The sequence below is a fragment of the Phascolarctos cinereus genome, unplaced genomic scaffold (assembly GCF_003287225.1).
Source record: "Phascolarctos cinereus isolate Bilbo 61053 unplaced genomic scaffold, phaCin_HiC Scaffold_9;HRSCAF=440, whole genome shotgun sequence".
Taxonomy (NCBI): Eukaryota; Metazoa; Chordata; class Mammalia; order Diprotodontia; family Phascolarctidae; genus Phascolarctos; species Phascolarctos cinereus.
The window spans coordinates 213,914,947-213,927,781 of record NW_027556402.1 but is presented as its reverse complement, the minus strand read 5'-3'; the positions used below and the strand labels follow the sequence as shown (position 1 = coordinate 213,927,781).

At 39.8% G+C, this 12,835-nt stretch overlaps 1 non-coding gene across 1 annotated transcript; it reads left to right on the top strand.

Moving 5' to 3' along the window:
* The first annotated feature begins 5,088 nt into the window (after positions 1-5,088).
* LOC144455533 (U6atac minor spliceosomal RNA) lies at positions 5,089-5,216 on the top strand. The gene has a single exon (XR_013484254.1). It is a non-coding gene; the product is annotated as a U6atac minor spliceosomal RNA (small nuclear RNA).
* Positions 5,217-12,835: the final 7,619 nt, after the last annotated feature.

The following is a 12,835-nucleotide window of genomic DNA, read 5'->3' as shown; positions in this document are numbered from 1 at the left end:
TGGGGTTAAACCCACTTCTTTGATCTTCTGGAGAGCTTCAGTTGTGGACAACCCCTCACTCTTTCCCCATTACTCATTAGTCTTTCCCATATTGGAAAACCACTATATCCTCATGGTGGGTGGCCACTATTTTTCTCCTCAGGGATTGATTGCCCCAGACCCTGGTGGTTTGGCTTGATCAGTTCCATGCCCAAAAGAAATCCCCACTATAACAAAATGGAAAAGAAGCTGTCCATCCTTGGTTTAAAAGCTGCAATGAGAAGGAATCCATTAGTGAAAAAGATCCATTCCACTTCGAGTTAGCAATAAATGTTGGGAAATTTTTCTTACGTTAGCCCTAAACTGGCCTCTGTAGCTTCCATCCATAGTTCCTGGTGTTGCCCTCCAAGACCAAACAGAAAATGCATTATCCCTCTTTTTCATGGGATAACCAAGACAACTGCCATACCTCTCCACTCCTGTCCCACACCTGCCAAGTCTAACCGTCTCCAGTCCCTTCAGCCTCTTTGCTGTTCATCAAACAAGACACTCCATCTTCCAACTCTGCATTTTCAGTGGCCGTCTCCCATACCAGGAATTCCCTGCTTCCCCACCTTTGCCTCCTACCTTCTCTGGCTTCCTTCAAGTCTCTGCTAACATCTCACCTTCTGCAAGAACCCTTTCTTTGTTCTTCTTAATCTTAGTACCTTCTCTCTGAGTTTATCTCCAACATTTCCTGTTTATATGCAGTTTGGACATCGTTGTTTGCATGTTGTATCCCCCATTTGACAGTGAACCTCTTGAGATCAGGGACTGGGTTTAGGGTAAGGTTCATTTTGCCTGTCCCCGACTTAACTACAACAAGCAGAAAATGAAAGAAAAAATTAATTTTCTGAAAGGGCTACATGAATACCTAAAAGAAATGAAGGAAAGGGTTAAAATGAAATAAAAGTTCACAAGGAAAGAATTGGAAGGAGAATAAATAGCTTTGAAGAGAAAGTGGTAACCCTTATCCAAGTAAAAATAGAATAGTCCAAACAGAAATTAACAGCCTTGTGAGACAGAAATCAATATTAGAATAAAACTAAAAGATTGAAAAAAAATGGAAGAAATTGCATGAAAGCTGATATCAAAAACAACTTATTTGGAAAACAGTTCAAATAATTTAAGAATCATTGGACTCCCTGAAAACCGCAATTTAAAAAAACCCTGGATACCATATTCAAAGAAATTAGAACTGAAAATTTCAGTTATTGGAATCAGAGAGCACAGTAAAAATAGAAAGAATATATCAATCACATCCCAAAAGGAACTCCAAAAAGTTTCTAGGAATGTCATATAGTCAAAATCTAGAGCTCCTTTTTTTTTTTTTGGCTAAGCAATGGGGTTAAGTGACTTGCCCAGGGTCACACAGCTAATAAGTGTTATGTGTCTGAGGCCGGATTTGAACTCAGGTCCTCCCAAATTCAGGGCCAGTCCTCTATCCACTAGAGCTCCTTTGTTAAAGAAACAATATTACAAGCATCCAGAAAGAAGTTCAGGTACCAGTCAGGATCACACAAGACCTGGAAGCTTTAATTATAAATGAGAGGAGATCTTAGAATACAATATTTCAAAAGGCAAAAGATATAGGGAAGCAACCAAGAATAATCCTGTCAAACTGAATGTAGTACTAAACAAGGGGAAACAGACCTTTAAAAATATAATAGAGAGCTTTTAAGCATTTTTATGAACTTTTTTTAAAGGAACTTTTAAATACAAATGTTTATAAGAAGTCAAACACATTCAGAAAGAAGAGTATATTTGAGCAATTGGAAGGAGCTGTATGATGATATAGTGTTAATATTACCTAGGAGGGGGGACAAGGATATCTTTAGAATTCTAATATCCTCAAAGGGTATCAGGAGAATTAAATGAGAAAAGCAGAAGACCTAGAAATAGATTGGTTCTATTCTGAGGGCTTGAAAGGCGGAAAGAGAAAAAAAATAACATTAAAAAGGAAAGGGAGGGAAAAAATAGAATCTAAGGAACAGTAGATGCCTCTCAGACAGTTGGGGAATGACTAAACAAATTGCAATAGATGAATGTAAAGGAATATTATTGCACTGTGAGAAAATATAAAAGAGGATATTTTGGGAGGTAGGCAATCAGGGTTAAATGACTTGCCCAGGCTCACATAGCTAGTAAGTGTCCGAGGCTGGATTTAAACTCAGTTCTTCCTGACTCCAGGGCCATCCACTGTACCACCTACCTTCCCTAAAAGAAATTATTTTAGAGAATCCCAGGTAGAGAATCCTAGAACTGATGCAGAATGAAATGAGCAGTACTGAAAAACCAATTTATATGACAGCAACTTGTATAGAAAAACAACTCTGAAAGACTTAGGAACTCTAATCAATGCAGTAATCAATCATGTCTTCAGACGAAGTGATGAACAGCATTAATTAACTGCCTCCTGATAGAGAGGTGAAGGACTCAACGTTGCAGAAAGAAATATACATTTTGGGGCACGACGGCTGTGTGTATTCATTTTGCTTGGTTATGCTTATTTGTTACAAGGTTGTTTTTCTTCCCCCTTTTCTCTTGTTTTTTAATGGGGGAGCAGGTGGGAGAGAGGTAGAGAAGGGTGAAGAAGTAAGCAATAGCAATACTGAAAAAGAGGGCCACTGAAACATTGTTTAAATGCATAGAAAAGAAGAGAAGGAAATTCAGAAGGAAGCATAAATGTACAAGACAATGTTGAAAGTAACATTTGGAATTTATTATATACTTTTTTAAAAAAGCAAGCAGTCTGAAGTGTTAATTCACGTTTTCAAATACAGTTTGTGTGTGTGTGTGTGTGTGTGTGTGTGTGTGTGTGTGCTCTGCTGTGCATATGGAAATGCTTTTTTGGTGTTTAAATTCAGAATAAAAAAAACTAAAAACAAAACGAACTAAAAACCAAAAGCAGTTGACTAGAGTGACTGTCTTTCCACAGCCCCTCCAACATTGACTATTCACTTCTTTTGTCATTTTTGCTAATTTTCTAAGTGTGAGGTGAAACCTCAGAGTTGTATTGATTTACACTTTTCTCATGATTAGTTTTTTTTTGTTTGTTTGTTTTTCTGTTTTTGCTTTTTGCTAGGCAATTGGGGTTAAGTGACTTGCCCAGGGTCACACAGCTAGTCTCATGATTAGTTTTTAAGAGGATTCTTTCATATTGTTTTTAATCCTTTGCAGTGCTTTTGAGTGCTGCTTGTTTATCACCTTTGTCCTTGCATCTATTAGGACAAAACTTTTTGCTCCAATAAAACATTTTTTCAAATACAGGATAAGAGGAGAGATCTGACTTAGAAATAATTCATATTTAAAAATCTGATTATTCTAGTGGATCACAAGGGGTTTTTGTTTGTTTTTTTGTGTTTTGCGTGTGTTTTGATTTGTTTTGTATTATTTTGTTTGTCTGCACTTGAGATTTCACCAGTGTGGGGAACTCCAGGCATGGAAGCAGATCCACAGCTCATTTCTAACTTAGCACTTTAGAGAATTGCCTTAGCAAGGCCAGCCCTCTCTTCACTACTATATACTGACTCACCAGTGTTGAGATATGAATATTTATTCCAAAGGGGACACAGTGCCCTGTGCTTCCGAAGGCTTTCTGAGGCATATTTGGGGGTTGGCAAACATGCTGTTTTTAGTCACGCTGGACTGATCTCGATGATCTCGAAAACTTATTGAAACTACATTTGCCCCTGTTTCCCTGCAGGCGTCCTAGGAAGCTCAAGGAGGGAAGTGGGGAGAAGTTGAAAAGAGAGAGTGAGTTTGGGTAAATGAATCCTTGTTTAAGGTCCTTTTTGTTTTTTGTTGTGTGGTCAGTACAAAATGCCCAAGTTTGCTTTTTCAGCAGCTGCTGTTTTTCCTTCTTGTTAAGATCTTAATACAGAGCATCAAAAGACCCAAGTGCCACACTGAAGAGAGGCCAGGCTCTCCTGGAGGATTTCTGGGATGTGCATTTAAGTAACTTAATTGTTCATGGGTCTTGGCAAATGTGACCATTTTCTGACAATATTTAGACTCTGATGTAAGTGTGAACCAGCAAATGACCTTTAAAGTAACAGCAAGAGCAAGATATTGTGTTTAAAAGCTTCCAATTCTCCCTTGGAGCATTTGCAGACTTTTACCCTTTTCAACACTGGCTAAATAAGGCTCTCCAAGAGTACTGCCCACTCATGCAACTTAACCCCAGACTCTCCCAGTTGGCAGGGACCTCAAGGGTCATTGAGTCCAACCTGTGCCTAGATGAGACACGTACCTTCTACCAGGTGCCCAACAAAGTGACCACCTCACCCAACAGTTGATCAACTCACCTTTGTTTGAAGATGTCCATTGAGGCAGAACCCACTATTTCTGACCATGTCAACCTCCCAGTTCAATGTGATTCCCTCTTACTACCAGAATCAAATAAAAACTCCTCCGTTTGACATTTAAAGACCTTCACAAATTGACCCTTTCCTACCTATCCATTCTTCTTGTACTTTTGACCCCTTTACATATTTTGCTGTTCTTCCCAAATTATGCTTTCCATATCTTCGTCATTGGCTATCTTCTGTGCCTGGAATGCTCTGCCCTCTCACCTTCTTTGGGCTTCCTTCAAAACTCAGCTCAGATCACACCTTTTTCAGGAGGTCTTTTCCAGTTTTCTCAGATGCAAATGAGTTCCCCTTACAGATTATATTCCACCTGCTCTGTATATCTATATCTACACGTGTGTCTATAGTCCTATTTATCTAGCTATTTACATGTTATTCCCCCCTCCCTCAGAATGTAAGCTCCCTGAGGGCAAGAACTAGTTTTTGTTTTCCTTTGTATCTTTAGCCCTTAGCACAATGCCTGGCACATAGTAAGCTTTTAAAAAATGCTTGTTGACTAAGAATGCATGAATGAATTCCCTAGGTAGCTCATGCCATTTGTGAATGACTCTAACTCTTAGAAGTTTTCTTATATTCAACCTATATTTAACTCATCGTAACCTCTCTTCATTGCTTCTAGTTCTCCTATCTAGGGGTAAGCAGGGGGAAAAAATCTAATCCCTCTTTCATGTACAGTCACCTTTCAAATACTTGAAGACTTGTGTTGTATGAAAGGAGAGAAGGTTAGCACTCCCCTTGATAAGGATAGAGGAGGTCCTACTGGCCTTTATAATACATATACGGCTAAGGCATTGCCACCTACTTTGTGGCATCTAACCATGTTTTTGAAAAATTTAAAACTCAAAAGCTTATGGAAGTGATTGTTGATAAAACAAATTTTTTTAAAAAGTAAATATAAAAAAAAAGACCTGAACAAATACTTGAAGACTGATGAATATTTCCCCTAAATCTTCTCTTCACTTTGCTAAATATCTCCCAACTAGTTATTTCAACCTATGTACAACCTATGTATGGATAACCCTCCATGCTCGTTGTTGCCTTATGGATGGTCTTTATTTTTTTTTCTCTCTTTTTAAACTTATTTAGTATCTTATTTTTCTCCAGTTACATGTAAAAACAATTTTTAACATTCATTTTTTAAATTTTGAGTTCCTAATTCTCTTCCTCCCTCCCCACCCCACTCCCATTGAGAAGGCAAGCAATTTGATAAAGTTTATACCTGTATAGTCATGCAAAACATTTCCATAATAGTCACATTGTGAAAGAAAACATAGACCAAAATGGGGGGACCTCGAAAAATAAAGTTAAAAAAGTATGCTTCAATCTGTATTCAGACACTATCAGTTCTTTCTCTGGAGACGGGTAGGTTTTTCATCATAAGTCCTTCAGAGTTGTCTTGGATCATTGTACTGCTGAGAACAGTTAAGTCATTCACAGCTGATGATGTTACAATATTGCTGTTACTTTGTTCACAGTACATTTCACTTTGAATCAGCTCATGTAAGTCTTCCCAGGTTTTTCTGAGAGCATCCTGCTCAGGATTTCTTATAGCACAATAACACACATGCCACAATTTGTTCAGCCATTCTCCAATTGATGGACATCCCCTCAATTTCCAATTCTTTACCCCTAGAAAAGAGCCACTACAAATACTTTTGTACATAGAAGTCCTTTTACTTCTTGTTTTTTGTCTCTTTTGGGATACAGACCTAGCAATGGTAATGCTAGGTCAAAGGGTATGCATAGTTTTACTGCCCTTGGGGCATAGTATGGATACTCTTTAGACTCACAAAACAGTAGGGCTGGAAAGAACCTCAGACATCCTCCAGTCCCGTCCTTTCTTTTTGTAAAGGTCAAAGCTGAAACTCAAGGAGGGGGAGTGATTTGTCCAAGATTAAATGGCAAGCCAAGATTTGAACCCAGGCTATAGATGTGAAGATGGATAGGACCTCCCAGATCATCTAGTTCTCTCTCATAGGCAGCTCCCTTCTTCCATACTGTATCCAAATGACACTGATTTCGTGGGATTTAGAACTGAAAAGGATCTTAGAGGCCATCTAGTCTCACTCCCTTATTTTATAGATGAGGAAATAGAATCCCAAACAGATGAAGTGATTTCCAAGATGACAATGCCCATTTTCATTTCGGAGAAGCTGCAACTTATTTCAAAAGGGCTGGGGATGGTCATGTCTGTGACTCCTGCTCACAGGGAGGCTGGGATGTAGCAGAAAAGGAATTCGAACCCGGGTCCTCTAAGTACAGGTCCAGCATCCTTTCCAATGCAGTAATCTGTCTCCTCTAATCTTCAGTGAGTATGCTTTCCACTACTACATACTGCCTATGAGAGCTCCTCAGAGCCTTTTAGAACAGACCCATCAAATACTGGAATGAAGAACCAGATTAAAATGCAATTGGGAAGTATTTAACAAAATAAATAAAAATATGATAGAACATAAATAATGTTAATATTTGGTTTTCTAAGTCAATATGCTGCCCGCAGGGATCCTTATGTAGGGCTTAGCACCCCTTCCTTTTCTATTTGAGTTGGATGCCACTGTCTTAGAATACTTGTGGTGGCGATGTAGGCCAATGGAATTCTTTTTCTTAGAGGCACAAATGGTGAGAATCGGGGAAACATCTTAGAGCCAACATAAACAGGTTGACAGCCACTTGCTGTAGGACAATAAAATAGAAAACCACTTAGCCTATGTGCCCAAACCAACGATAACAGAATTCTTCCAATAGGCAGTTACTAGAAAACAGTCATCAGCTTTTGCTAACATTTCAGGTCCCTTATGCTAACAACTGTGCTATTGACGGCAGCCTAGATACTTCATTCTCTACAACCTTAAGTAAGGCATTTAGCCTTTCTGGGCCTCAGTTTCTTCTTCTGTATATGTAGAGGTGGGACTAGGTTATTGCTAGGATCCCTTACAGCCCTGCATCCTATGAGTCATTCCTGCCCCTCTTTCCCATTGTGAACTTAAAACTCTATGAAATATCACTCGAGGTGTTCACCAGTTATGTCCATGAAGCTCCTTTGGGTAAAAGAAGAAACAAAGGTAAAGACAACAACCGTTTCACATGACCAATAGTTGTCCTCAGAGACTGAGAAGATGACAATCCCTATTTTTATTCGGGAGAAGCTGCAACTTATTTCAAAAGGGCTGGAGATGGTCATGTCTGTGACTCCTGCTCCCAGGGAGGCTGGGCTGGCAGATTGCTTGAGTTGGGGAATTCTGAGCTGGGCAAAAGCTAAAAAAGGTGTCCCCAGCAAGTCCAGTACCAACATAGTGAGCCCCAAAGTGGAGGATCACCAGGCTGTCTAAGGAGGGGTAGACTGGCCAGGTTTGGGGAAATGGAGCAAATTAAAGCTTCTATGCTGATAAACGTTGGGATCCGGTGCAACATTTGTAGTCATTGTGCTTCCAGCTGAGGCAAGTTAGGGAGACCTAGCCTCAGAAAACAAACCAACCAACCTTCAAAAGGTCCATGATTTCGTCAGTCCTCTCTCCACCAGTGTAGATGACACCCCCTCCAAATCTTAGTAAATGGTACATCAAGAGTTGCTGAGCAATACAAGGGTCTAAGACATCTCCAAAGGCCTCATGATGGAAAATGCTACCCACAAGGAACAAAGAACTATGGAGTTTGAATGCAGATCAAAGCATACTATTTGCTCTTTTTTTTTCTTCTGTTGTGTTTTGTTTCCTTTTTCTGGTAGTTCCTCCTATTTGTTCTAATTCTTAACTTACAACACCACTAATGTGAAAATATGTTTAATAGGAATGTATATGTATAGCCTATATCAGATCGCCCACCATCTTAGGGAGGAAGGTGGCGAGGGAGGGGGAGAAATATTTAAAACTCAAAAGCTTATGGAAGTGAATGTTGATAATTCAAAATAAATTAATTAAAACAAAACAAAACAAAAAACCAAAAAACAGTTGCTGAGGCCAAAAGACTTTGTCCTTTCTCAGAATGAGTTTCTCCAAACTTAGGCTGGGCCTAGGCTAGTGTTATCCATTGCTGAGCCGGTAAAAATATGCACATTTGTAAAACACTCCAATTCTTCTAGGATCTAGGGTCCCTGAAGTGCAGGTACCCTCTACCATGTTGCAGAACTAACTTAATTACAGTCTGGTGGATGGTCTTTGAGGATGAGAGACAGCAAAGAGAAGTCTCCCTAAGAAAGGAAAAGCATTTGATAGCTATGATTAGACACTCCCTCCTTGCAATGATAATGAAATGAATGGGGGGAAAAAAACCCATAAAATGCTGATTAAGCAGTTATTAGGTTCAAAGCACCTCGCTAAATGCCAGAGATACAAGTACAAAAGCAAGACTGTGCTTACTCTCATTTTAATAGGGGGACACAACATGGAAAGATTTTAAGTACAAGTCAAAGGGAAAGGCCTTATTGGTCCCTAGGGGGCAGTAGACTACTGCCTACAAATGCATCTTCTTTACCGTCATTTCCACTTGAAAACACCATATCCATCTCTTGTGCTGAACCATTTGACAATGCCTGCCCTCAATTAGCTTATTGTCATTTTTTTTCCTACAGCAATTTCAAGGATTATCATTCCCATCTTATAGAAGAGGGAAGTGAAGCTTAGGTGAATTCATGACCACACAGCCAGGGAGTATCAGAGCTTGGGTTGAAACTCAGGTGTTCTAACTTTTTCTACTAGAGTAGATTTCCTAAATGAGTCCATAGCTTTGCATAAATAAGGACAAATCGAATGGTATAGGGACAAACTGGTGATTTCAATAGTACGGTAAACTTCCAGGTGAGGAAACTGACTTTACCAATGCAAGTCAGCACCTCCTCTGAAACTTAAGTCTTTACAGAGTTGCCTAGAGCAGGGGTAACAATCTTCATGGGCCACTTATTGATTTGGAAAACCACAAATGAACACTATCTATGTTGTATTATATATTTTTAGAGGGCAGGTAGGTGGCGCAGTGGATACAATGCCAGGCCTAGAGTCAGAAGACTCCTTTCTCTGAGTTCACATCTGGCCTCAGATACTTCCTAGCTGTGTGATCCTGTTTGCCTCAGTTTCCTCATCTGTAAAATGAGCTGGAGAAGGAAATGGCAAACCACTCCAGTATCTTTGCCAAGAAAACCCCAAATGGGGTCATGAAGAGTTGGACACAACTGAACAACAAAAATATCGTATTGTATTTTTATGTGTTTTGTTAAGCATTTCCCAATTACATTTTAATGTGTTTCAGCTGCACTGGGGAGTTTTATAGGCCCTGTAGCAAGTTTGACACCTCTGGAGAACCCTGAGAAGCAAAGTAACTTGCTCAGGGTCAAATAGTCAGTATGTTAACAAGCATTTACTAAGCACTTACTGTGTGCCATGAACCAAACTAAGCGTAGGAGATACAAAGAAATGAAAAAAAAACCGCAGCCACTGATCTCAAGGAGCTCACCTTCTAATGGGGGAGACAAAAAAAATGTACATATAAGATATATACCGTGAAAAGGGGGAGAAGGGGTGGGGAGAATGGAAAAGGTCTTACAGAAGATGGGATTTAAGCTGAGATGAAGGAAGCTGGGACAGGTAGGTGGTGACAGTGGATAGAGCACAGGGCCTGGAGTTAGGAAGACCCAAATTCAAATCCAGCCTCAAACACTAGCTGTGTGACCCTGGGCGAGTCATTTCACCTTATTTGGGGTGTTTTTCTCATCTGTAAATTGAGCTGGAGACGAAAATGGCAAACTATTCCAATGTCTCTGCCAAGAAAACTCCAAATGAGTTACAAGTCAGACATGACTGAAATATGGTCAGACTTTTACTTTAGGAAGATCAAACACAGGATTTGATCCCAGGTCTTCCTGGATACAAGAACTTAAGCTCAAAGAAAGTAGTGACAGTAATGAATGTGACAAAGAATGAGTTATGAAGGCAATCAAGATTAGAAAAACAAACTAATTTTCCAAAAAGGGAAGAAGTTTTGAAGAATCAGAGGAGAGATAAACAAAATTGGAAAAGGTCCATCAAACTGACAAAACGAAACCTTTACCTAAATAGCTAATAAAAATCAACAAACAATAAGCTAATTTCGTTTTTTACAGAGGGAAAAACTAAAGTAAATAGAGGAAATTTAGAACATTTTTAGAAGCTTGTATACCTGATTATACAATAAAAAGGATAAATGCCTACAAAAATATTATATTCCCAAATTAACAAACCAGAAAATAAAGAATCTAAACAAGTAGATCTCACAAAGAGAAAATGAACAAGCTAAAATTAACTCACAAAGAAAATAACTCCTGGTCCAGACATATCTATAAGTCAATTCTGTGAAACATTTATATAGCATAAGCCTAAAGCTACCCAAACTATTCTCAAAAATGGAAAAAGAAGGTACCCTGTCAAACTTCTCCTATTGGATAAATATGGCCTTATATGAAATGAGTCATAGGATGATAGATTTAGAACTGAAGGAGAACCTTAGAGATCATCTAGTTGAACCAACCCATTTTAAGTAAGAGTAAATTGAGTCCCAGAGAGTTAAGTCACTTGCCCAGAATCATGAGATTGTAGGTGGCGAAGTCCATATTCAAATCCAGTTCTTCTTACTATAAAATCTAATGTTCTTTTTACTATACCAGGGCTTTCCAATTCCAACCTGAAACACTCTATACGCTGCTGTTGTTTTTTGTCCTTCATTCTCTAAAAGGACCTATGACCTTAGGGGAAGGTAGAGTAAAGAGTGCTGTGCTTGGAATTAGTAGAGGGCTTCAGTAGGATTGGGAGAAAGGGGTGTGCGGGCAAAGTGCAATGCTCTGGGAGAGTGACCGATAAATAACCCCAAGGTCAAAGTCAGAAATCTATGAACAGATCCAAGGGGCTCCAGAAGAGAACAGAAATGTGGCCTGGGTCCAGGAGCAACAAGGCCAAAGCCAGAGCAGTGAGAGTCCAGGAGAGGGTGTGTATCAGGAAGAGAATTCACAATGAACTAGGTCAAGAAAACACCGATGGATAGGAGAGGTCATAGGATGGAGATTTAGAACCGAAAGGGACCTTAGAGGCCATTGAATCTATCATTCATTTTATGATAGGGGAGATGGAAGAAAAGGAAGGTTAAGGGACCTGCCCAGGGTCACACAATTAGCAAATACCTGAGGTTGGATTGGAAATCAGGTCTTTCTAACTCCACAACTAATGATTTGTGTGCCATTCAAAGAATCAACCTGAGGACTTTTATAAGTAAGGTAGGTAGTACAATCCCCATTTTACAGAAAAAGGGAACTGAGGCTCAGAAATTTGTCCACATTGGAATGGCCAATCTGCATTATAAAGAGCATTTAAACACAGATTATTAGGTCCTGAAATTAGGTCCAGCACTCTATCCAATATACTACACAGCCTCTTCAAAGCCAAAGCACCCCGATACAACATTTCCAAGCAGGGTATCCCTCCTTTAGGAGCTGACACTTTCCTCATCTTCCAAAGAACTTCCTAGGGTCATAGATTTAGAGCTGGGAGGGACCTTCGAGGCCGTCAGATCCAAGCCTCTCATTTCACAGATGTGGAGCCTGAGCCTCCGAGAGGTGAAAGTGACTTGTGGAGGGGCACACAGCCGGTAATGCCCGAAGCAAGATTCGAACTCAGGCTTTCCTGATTTCAAGTCCAGTGCTGCACCCACTATAACATGCTATTTCTGTCACCTCCATTACTTAATGGTCCCTGGATGACCAGATACATCTCCATAATACCCCTCCACACACACACACACACACACACAATCTCTGTCTCTGACTCTCTTCCTCTCTTTCTCTGTCTCTCCCTCTCTCCTCCTCCTCCTCCTCCTCTTCTCCTTCTCTCTCTCTCTCTCTCTCTCTCTCTCTCTCTCTCTCTCTCTCTCACTCTCTCTCCTCCCTCCCTCCCTCCCTCCCTCTCTCTCTCTCCTCTCTCTCTCTCTCTCTCTCTCTCTCTTCTCTCTCTCTCTCTCTCTCTCTCTCTCTCTCTCTCTCCTGGTACTAGAAGGGTGCGTTGTCTCCTTTAGAATCAACACTTCATACATCACGGATTTGTGGTTTCATTGGTATGGTCAGTCCCTCCGTGGATGCAGAATGCAACCCTTCCCTCCATGTCTCAATGTACAAATTTCATGAATTTCTGTGGCAATAATAACAAGAATAGGAATCCATTACCTGTGTTATGTTTGAAAATTAAGGTAAACTATTTCCAGATCTATATCCCAAAGAGAGTTTATTGAAAAAGGGAAAGGAGCCTATACATACAAAAATATTTATAGCAACTCTTTTCGTGGTAGGAAAGACTTGGAAATTGAGGGGATGCCCATCAATCAGGGAATGGCTAAACAAGTTGTGGTATATGATTATGATGGAATATTATTGTGCTACAAGAAATGACAAGTAGGCAGATTTCAGAAAAACCTGGACTCACATAAACTGATGCAAA